Source organism: Mytilus californianus, unplaced genomic scaffold (assembly GCF_021869535.1).
Source record: "Mytilus californianus isolate M0D057914Y unplaced genomic scaffold, xbMytCali1.0.p SCAF_2, whole genome shotgun sequence".
NCBI classification, from domain to species: Eukaryota; Metazoa; Mollusca; class Bivalvia; order Mytilida; family Mytilidae; genus Mytilus; species Mytilus californianus.
Window position 1 is genome coordinate 83996631 of NW_026262668.1, and position 9503 is coordinate 84006133.

Below are 9503 nucleotides of genomic sequence, written 5' to 3' on the forward strand. Positions count from 1 at the left end.
ATTTCAATATATCGTTTGTTTAGTGTGCTTTAGATGGGTATCGCTATCCATTGAGTTAATTGAAAGTTCAAATTAAAGTTCGAGTGGTTGTTCAGAGTTATTTGGTATGAAAAAGGGGAACGGCAGACAATAATAAGAAAAAAAGTATTAAAAAGTTTACAGTATTTCGGACATAATTGGGGTATCCCCAAACCACTTGGTCCTGTTGTTTTTATCCTATGTTCTCAAACGGAAACAGTATTTTTGTAATAAATTTGTAAAATATTCCACGGAACCATGTGTTTCGCCTGATATTGCTGCTGTAAGTGTAAAAGCGCCATGTTGATCGGCTGTACATTTATCTATACATTTATCGGTAAAAACAAAATTAAAAAAAAATGTTTTTCTGTAGATGCTTTTTCTTGAAATTGAGGAATAACTCCTATATAAGTTTTAAAACACTTCATGGAGGTTTACAAATTTATCATGTCAAAACAGTTTAATTCGGTTTTATTTAACTAAAATAAAACTGTATGGTTTTCAACAATGAGCAAAACCCATACCCTATAGTAAGCTATAAAAGGTCCCGAAATAAAAAATGTAAAAAACTAGAAACATAACGATCTATAGATAGATACATAGATACTTTATTCTCTAAAAACTAAATACAAGTTTACAGAGAAACATACAATATAAATACAGATACAATAGTCGAGGTAAACAAATACAGTATGATATTCTAAAAGTACAAAATTATGATGGCATACATGTTTAGCAAAATGTATAATGAAAGGTTAAACACAATAGAAATAAAAAAATGGAGATGGAGACGCCGACGCCACTATCGACGACGAAATATAGGTTTGTTGTGTCTCACTGCCGCTACATTGATGTCGCAGGCTCGACACAAATCAAAAGACTTAAACTTTATTGTTAACAAATGAAACACTACAAATCAACTCACACTAAAGTTACAGGGAAACGGGGGGAGGGGGTGCTCGGACTAAGCGACAAAGCATCAATACTATAAAATAAGAATTCTCCGATTTTTTTTTAGCGTAAATGATCATTTGAACTTATACGAATATCAATCTTTTATTTGTAATCAATTGAATTCCCTGATCTACCTCGCACTAATTGAAAAATAAACTTTTTGGAATATCTGTTTCACATGTGACGACGGACATGTTCCAGTGGTCGTAACCATAATACCGTCATCTTTTCCTTGAATGTAAACTACCAAATAAAACCAAATCACTGGTTTTGTACTTTCTCGAATAACACGACGGGTGCCTTTCTGGAGCATCCGAGATCACCCCGATGGATTTATATAACCCAGTCATACCGATCTATTGAATCAGCCAAATGAAACTGTTTTGTTAAATATGGGGGGCATATTGTTTTACCCCTGTCCGTCCGTCCGTCCGTCTGTCCGTCCCATTATGGGTATATAGTTATTCCGCATAACTCCTCCTACAGTTTGAATCCTAGGAAGTTTTCTCTTTACTGTCTGTTTGTACATATATTGAAGGTGTGCATGTGGTCAGGGTTTAATGTTTATTAATATTTGCTCTTTTGGGAGATAGTTGAACTTTGTAATTTTTTGGGAAATTTACTTGCATAAGTAAAGCGTTTCCAGATAACTCCTCCTACAGTTTGAATGCTAGGAAGTTTTCACTCTGCTGGCTGTTTGTACATATATTGAAGGTGTGCATGTGGAGTGCAAGGGCATCACGTTGTCTAGTTTACATTTTTTTCTCGTGTTGTGCTGTTACACAACTGTAACAGTCCGATGTAAGGTTAGGATTTAGCGCTCACATACAAGTTAAACTCCGCCACGTGCACTTTCTTTATGTACCTGGCCCAAGTCAGGAGCATGAAGTTCAATTTTTGTCTTTATATAAATGTGTGTCATTTTTTTTTGTAGATTTTTTATTTATAAATAAGACCGTTTGTTTTTTCGTTTGAATTTTTTCACAAAAAAATTGATGGCCTTTTTTAGCTGACTATACGGTGTGTTGAATGCTGTACGGTTGCCTATATATGATTTCTTACATCCACTGCATTTAAACTCTGGTGGATAGTTGTCTCTTTGTCAATCACACCACATCTAGCTTTATTTCAACTTCTATGTTGCGTTTTGCATACTGTAACATTGTTTATCTTTTGTACGCATACCCCGGAGCCCTCTTTTCGGAAGCCCGAGCAGAAGTCCTTGTTCCGCGATAGAAAATTTAATTACGAACTCATAAAAGATAGCTCGAATTTCAACTCATAATTTTAATTAATCTAAATGAGACTTTAATTCGCATCTTACTCAAACTCTACCTCAAAAAGTGACTCAAATTTAATGTTGTAACTAGAACTCTACCTTTAAAAGTGACTCAAACTCGAAGTCCAACTCGAAACTCAATGCTAACTAAAACTTTAATTCTACTAATGACTTGAATTCGAAATCGAAGACTAACTCAAAGTTTAACTCAAACAGTAACCCGAACTCTTATTTGATGGATGGCCACACTCATCCAAGGCACATACAACATGGAAATCTATCTAAAAATAGAACAGGTTTTTCCGAATTGGTCACGTGATTTTACCTCATCAAGTAATAGGATAACCACATCAAAGAATGACAGGACCACATCAAATAATGAAACAAACACATCATGTAGTGTAAAATCGTCAATTTTTGAAACATCATTACGTAATGTTAAAACCATATAAAGAATAGGCAAATCATCATTACAAAATAACAAAACCACATCATGTAATGAAACAACTACATAACGTTAAGTCACATTCACATCAAGTAATGTTAAAACCACATTGACTAATGACACAACCACATTAAATAATGGTGAAACCACATCGAGTAATGACAAAACCATATTGAGTAGTGACAAAACTATATCAAGTCAATACGAAACCATATCGTTTAATATCGAAATATCATTAAGTAATGACTATTCCATATTGAGTTATATCAAAACATCATTACGTAATGTCAAAACCATATTAAGTAAAGACAAAATATCATCAAGTAATAATAAAACAACATAAAGTAATATCAGAGTTCCACATAAGACAGCTGTGGCGTTCCATAGTAATCGCGCGAGCCTCTTCCAATTAGAAGCATTTGGATGCTCCGTGACAGTAACCAAAATGATTGTCGTTTCTCAAATTCCTAATTAAATTATAATCAGTATGACTCGAAGTCATGACGCTTCATGTATCATGCACAATGTAGTTTGTTGTCCTCATTATTAATTTTTTCAGCTTGAACGATAGTAGATAGGGAAAGAAATGTCTTTCTCGTCATCCGATTCGTGACGAAACTTCAGTTCCCCATAAGCAAAAAGCAAATGGCAGTAATTACATGAGTAAAAATTTGACCAAACAACACCACATAACAACGTTAGTGAAAAAAACAAGGTTTGCCAAGAAATCAACATTGCATATCAACTAAAACACTTTACAACGTTTCAAAAACATAGTCCAAGACTAGCAAAATTGAGTGCATGTAAAACAGAATAAAGCAAATTAAATTTTGAAGTTGACGAAAATAGTTGACTTTTTTTAGCATTAGTGATAATTAAAAGAGAGGCAAAAGATACCAAAGGGATATTCAAACTCATAAGTCGAAAACAAACTGATAATGTCATGGCAACATACGAAAAACGTCGAAAAGACAAATAGTACACAAAACACACCAAAGAAATCTAAAGACTGAGCAACACGAATCCCACCAAAAACCGGGGGTGATAAAATCGTAATTTAACAGTTAACAATTTGAATTTTGAAATAATCATAAAAATAAAATTCAAATAACCGCTACTTTGCATGTGACTTCTAGTATTTAAGAAACAGGAACATTAAATCAAAGTACTGAAGTACTGAACATCGGATGACCGCAGGTTCTTGTGGATGGTCAAAAGCACATGTCACAGAAATAGATCACATCTCTATACCTGAAACTGAGGTTAATTTACAGAGATATATTTTTTTCTGATACAAGTTCGTGCATGGATGATGAATAAATGACAGGAAATTCAACCGCACCGTAATAACTATTATATTGTAGTGATACAAATCAGTATACCTGGGACTATTATACTAATATAATAATAGTCCCAGAGTATACACTGGTTTGTTGTTATATATTATAAGACACTCTTCTGTAAAAAAATCGATTTTTTCTAAAAGATTGGATATGAGAAGCCATTCATAATTTCCCGCAAAACAATAACAGAGTTATCGGTCCTTGCCGGGAGTGTCGCAAAACGTTCTTGAGATATTCTTCCGTAAGCTTTAACACAATTTTTCGGTACGTGTGCATAGATATCATCAATGATTTTTTACTTTTATATATATAACTAACGACAACACATTTTCATATTATTAATTTGTGTTTTAATAAAAAATATTTATAGGAGTATCCATTGAAAAAATGAATTTGAAACAAGCGATAAGTAATGTTATTTTGCACTAGATAATGATCGCGGACCTATAATTTTTATAGATCGGTTAAAACCCAAAACTAATTTGCATAATGGAAATTTAGGCGATAGCAATACATCGAAATGACCTCACGGTCATCGCGATGTAAAAAATGATCAAATATCAGAATGATGATAATTTCGACGCATTTCTGCATTTGTTTTGTATAAATGTATTTTTCAAAACTTTTAAGGGTGAACCGCCTGAAAAGATTAGCCAAACTATCATCATGGGCCCCCAAACTAGACAAAATTTGGGGTGGTATAGGTAAAAAGTCAGGATTAACCATAAATGTAGCTCCTTAAAGGGGGCGGGCACCTCGCCCCCCCTAAATCCACCTCTGACAAGTACAAACTAAAAAAATAAGTACCGGACATTACCAACTAAGGAAAATAAGGTTGAAATGAAAAATATTAGGCGACAATTATGCAACCGTGACGCCGCAAGTCCAGAATAGGACATCAATTTGAAATCATGTATGGACTGATTGTTTAGCAGGACTACAGGTTCATCACCAGCTGTAAAATACATATTTTGTTAAATATGCTTTTAAATGTAACAGATTATTATCTACACTTGAATGACTATGATATTTGATGTACTAACATGAATCATATTCTTGAGATCCTCGTCGGAGATTATATATGATGTTGTAGACTTGATAATTGCAGTGAGATTCTCTATATAGTGACTTATATATCTATGTTTATTGTCGAGTCTGTGTTCAAAGCCGTCAGAAATGAGGATAAAATGTAGATACAAATAAAAATATAACTGCATTTATTTGCCTATGTAGTTGGCAACTATAAAATATCTACCAATGCCAAAATAATTCCATTGATTAATAGTTTGATATATAGAAAAGTTAGTTTACTACCTTTGTTCTGAGACTTAGAAACGAAATTTAGTATTGAAGCAAACCAATTTTAAACAACCTTTTTATTATATTTGCTAATTGCTTAATGACAAACTTGTGTTACTATTGAGAGCAGTAAATCTGTTTAAAGGTTTATTGTTTTCTTTTTTTTGTGTTCCTATATTTTTATGATCACGGTCTTATCTAAGATAATGAGAAACGAGTTTTATATTCATTTTATTAGACAAACAGTTAGTATGTGGAACGCAGATAATTGAAAAAATAATTAGTTATGATATTTATAAATATTTTGGGATATTTCTAATTATTTGATGCTAAATCACCTTTTTCAACAAAAGGCACGTGAATAGTCTTGGATAAACGTTTTAGCAATTAAGATGGTAAAACGGGGGCAGCCAAAGTCATACGTATATCAATAAGGATAGTCAACGATCGAATTTATTCCATAACGGAGAACTACGGTTCAGTAGCTGTCTAATAGGCAGTCACCTTCTATCACGACAATCCTGAGAATCTAGAAGCTATAGAATGTACTAAACTAAACAATCAAAGAAAATAATAGCAATCTATTAGTTTGTTTTAGAGATAATCTCTTCAAACGACCCTTGTGGGAACTAGACATTTTGACTTGGATGGAGAGTTGTCTCCATGCCAAGAAATTGCCTCCGTTGAAATTTTGCAAACATCCCATAGAGCAAATTACATGGATAAATAATTTTGACCATTTGGTATATTGCTGTGTTTTAAGTGAGACGTACACGCGGGTCATAAATTAATTTATTGAATGAAATCAAATCTTTAACTACTAATGGATGTCGTAGGAGGTCAACCGGAATTTTTAGCGAGGATTTCTTGGCATGTAACAGATAGAAAACTCAGGGTAAACATTCATAGAACCGAGACAAGGGGCAGTGGCAAATATTTCATGCATATTTTGAACACAAAGAGGATTACCCCGGTACCCTTTGCCAAAAATAATCTTCTTTTTCTTCTATTTGCCAACGGACTTTATGTTATGAATTGTAGTTTCACTTTCCATATTCGGTATTTATTCTAATTTAAGCTCCACGTAGTAAAAATCACGTGATTCAGGAATATAGTATCTTGGAGTTAGACTATTTCTTTCTTTTCGGGCGGGGACTCCAAGCAATCAACATGCATGTGTATAACGGCACTGTAGATTTTCTTATTAAATAAAAAAAGTTGCCGGTCCGGTACATGAATAGATCGGTTAAAAATCAAAGTTTTAATTTTAATTAGATTAGAGGGTTGTAAATAGAGAGCACAAAAAAGGGGGTGGGTGGGTGGGGGTGTTCCACAGGGAATATTTCCTTCATATGAACTCTACATCTGAAAGGTTTAATTTTATTTTTTATTTAATTGAAAGAGAGAAAAACAAATGTAAGACAAATTGTGAATGGTCTTTCTTCCTTTCTCCCATGCCAAGAAATTGCCTCCGTTGAAATTTTGCAAACATCCCATAGAGCAAATTACATGGATAATTAATTTTGACCATTTGGTATATTGCTGTGTTTTAAGTGAGACGTACACGCGGGTCATAAATTAATTTATTGAATGAAATCAAATCTTTAACTACTAATGGATGCCGTAGGAGGTCGACCGGAATTTTTAGCGAGGATTTCTTGGCATGATTGGCACTCATACAACATCTTCTTATTTATATAAAGGCGATTGGCTGTCTTGGTCCTGATTTTGGTTACTGGCACTTTCGAATGGATATGGTTGGATGAATTTAGATTTTAAACGAGTCATACTCAGATTGATTAAAAATATAAATGTAATTTTTAATAACGCAATCTGATTATTATAAAAAACATAAAATAAGGAGATTTGATATGATTACCAACGAGAAAACTATCTAACAGAGTCCATATGTAGTTGATCTAAGCAACTATAGGTCACCGTACGGCCTTCAATAACGTGCTATACCCATCTCGTATAGTCTGCTATAAAAAGCTCCGGCGTGATAAAATGTTAAACAATTCAAACGAAAAATAAAAAACAAAGGCCTCATTTATTACAAAACAACAAACGAAAAACAAATATGACAGACAGCAACCAAAGACAGCTATTGAAATACAGGCTCCTGACATACACATATAGAATTTGGCGGGATTAAACATGTTTTTGAGTGCTCAACCTTACCCATCTTAATTTGAATACGATTTCTAGTTCTTCCTTCCATCTAGTCAATCTTATCCTTTTTTCGTCTAATTAAAAATAACTTTTATAAAGACCAGTTCATAACAGAGTCTGTTAAAAGCTGTGGATCCTTCCATACATTGGAATGTCAATCAAAGTAAAAAATACGATGTATATTTAACTAAGCGAGTTAAGCAAAGAGGGCATAACAAATGCACTTACTTCAAGTTCTGTAAAAATCAATACTACTATATGCATGCGAGTACTAATCTATTGGAAATTGACTGTCATAGTCTAAATTGTTACTGTCACTTTTAAGTGAACATGTCGGGTTTCACAGCTTACCAAATATATCCTTTGCATGACTATAATTTCAGTTTTAATTATGTATAATGCACTCAACGTCCCCAATAAATAGGAATAGGGAAAACCATCAAAGGAGAAGGTCCGGTAAGGGCTAATTTTGGCCTAAAAACCATCAAAGGAGAAGGTCCGGTAAGGGCTAATTTTGGCCTAAAAACCATCAAAGGAGAAGGTCCGGTAAAGGCTAATTTTGACATTTAAGTGTCTACTTCAGTCGATTCAGTTTGTTTAAGTAAAAGATTTGAACTGGTTTGGTCATTGAAGACGCTCAAATTCAAGCTTAATTATGAAGAATCTCTCAAATGTGCCACAAAACATCGCTTTTTTTATGGTTTTTGTATAAAATGAAAGTGGCCGCATTCGTGTTCAGTCTCATCCTTTATATATATTATGTATCATCATCAAATACAACATATATTTAAATATTAAGAATGAACACAAGTTCGGCCACTTCCATTTTAGACAAAAACCGTTAGAAAATTAGCACAAATGCTGAAATTGTGAAGAGTTCAGTAACTTTAGATGAATTAACGATGCTAGTACCTGATGCATGTGCATTGTAGTATAAAAAACAACCCATAAGTATGTATCAAAATTATTTTACTTTACAATAAATAGCTAAAAGTTTACATTTTTAATATTTTTTAAAATGCTATATTTTTGGGCCAAAAGAAGGTCTTGAAGGGCCTAAGTCCTTTCAACTGTGATTGAGGACATTGAAATATTAGTTGCTTTATAAAATTACCAAAATATTAAGCTGAATTTTTTTTAAATGTTGTGAATCATGACAAATACATAAAAAAATCAATTCTTTGCCTACTTTGAACTCAAAGATATGCTTATCCATTTATTTATTATTAGATAAATCAACAAATTAACTTGTCTCGAAGAACTAAAATATCAGGCATCACATATACAGAAATGAATTTTAGGTGAGGTATCACACGATGTTGCCTTTGATTTTCAAGTTGAAGTAGAATAAGTAAGATTCTAAATCCCCACTTTTTAAGTAAAATCTAACACAAGGTTACAACTCCCTAAGGCAAAGTTGATCCTAAACACTTTCGTTGCTCTATTTAAGCTTTTTGTTTTTGGTGCTCTCAGACGTTTTACTATTTTGACTTTCCAGTAACCATTGGTCTATAGATCTGAAGTTATTATAGTGTTGTGGGAACAGATATCAGATCATTTGTGTTTAGTGTTTTAACATAGTATTGCAAATCTTTAAATTATCCAGTAGTGGATAAATTATACTGAGATATTTTATATGTTCATCGGCCTATAAAATGATATATATATTTATACATATATAATTGCGACGAAGAGAAAGTTTAAATTATGACAATGGTAAATTTGTGAATGCCTTCATTTTGATGAAGTCAATACAAACACGTCACTCAGATATCAAATTAAATAAAAAGGAGATTTAATTTTTTAAAGTTAATTATTTGACACGGTATTATATGATAATTTGTGCTGTATTTACATGTCTGTGGACGATGAGGAAATGGTAATTTACTTTGATTAAATCTGACAGATATTCGTAAAACATACTTTGGCACATTTTTTTCATGTGAAATACTTAATCTAGCGAATGTGATCAACTCTAAAAGTGTATTGTAAT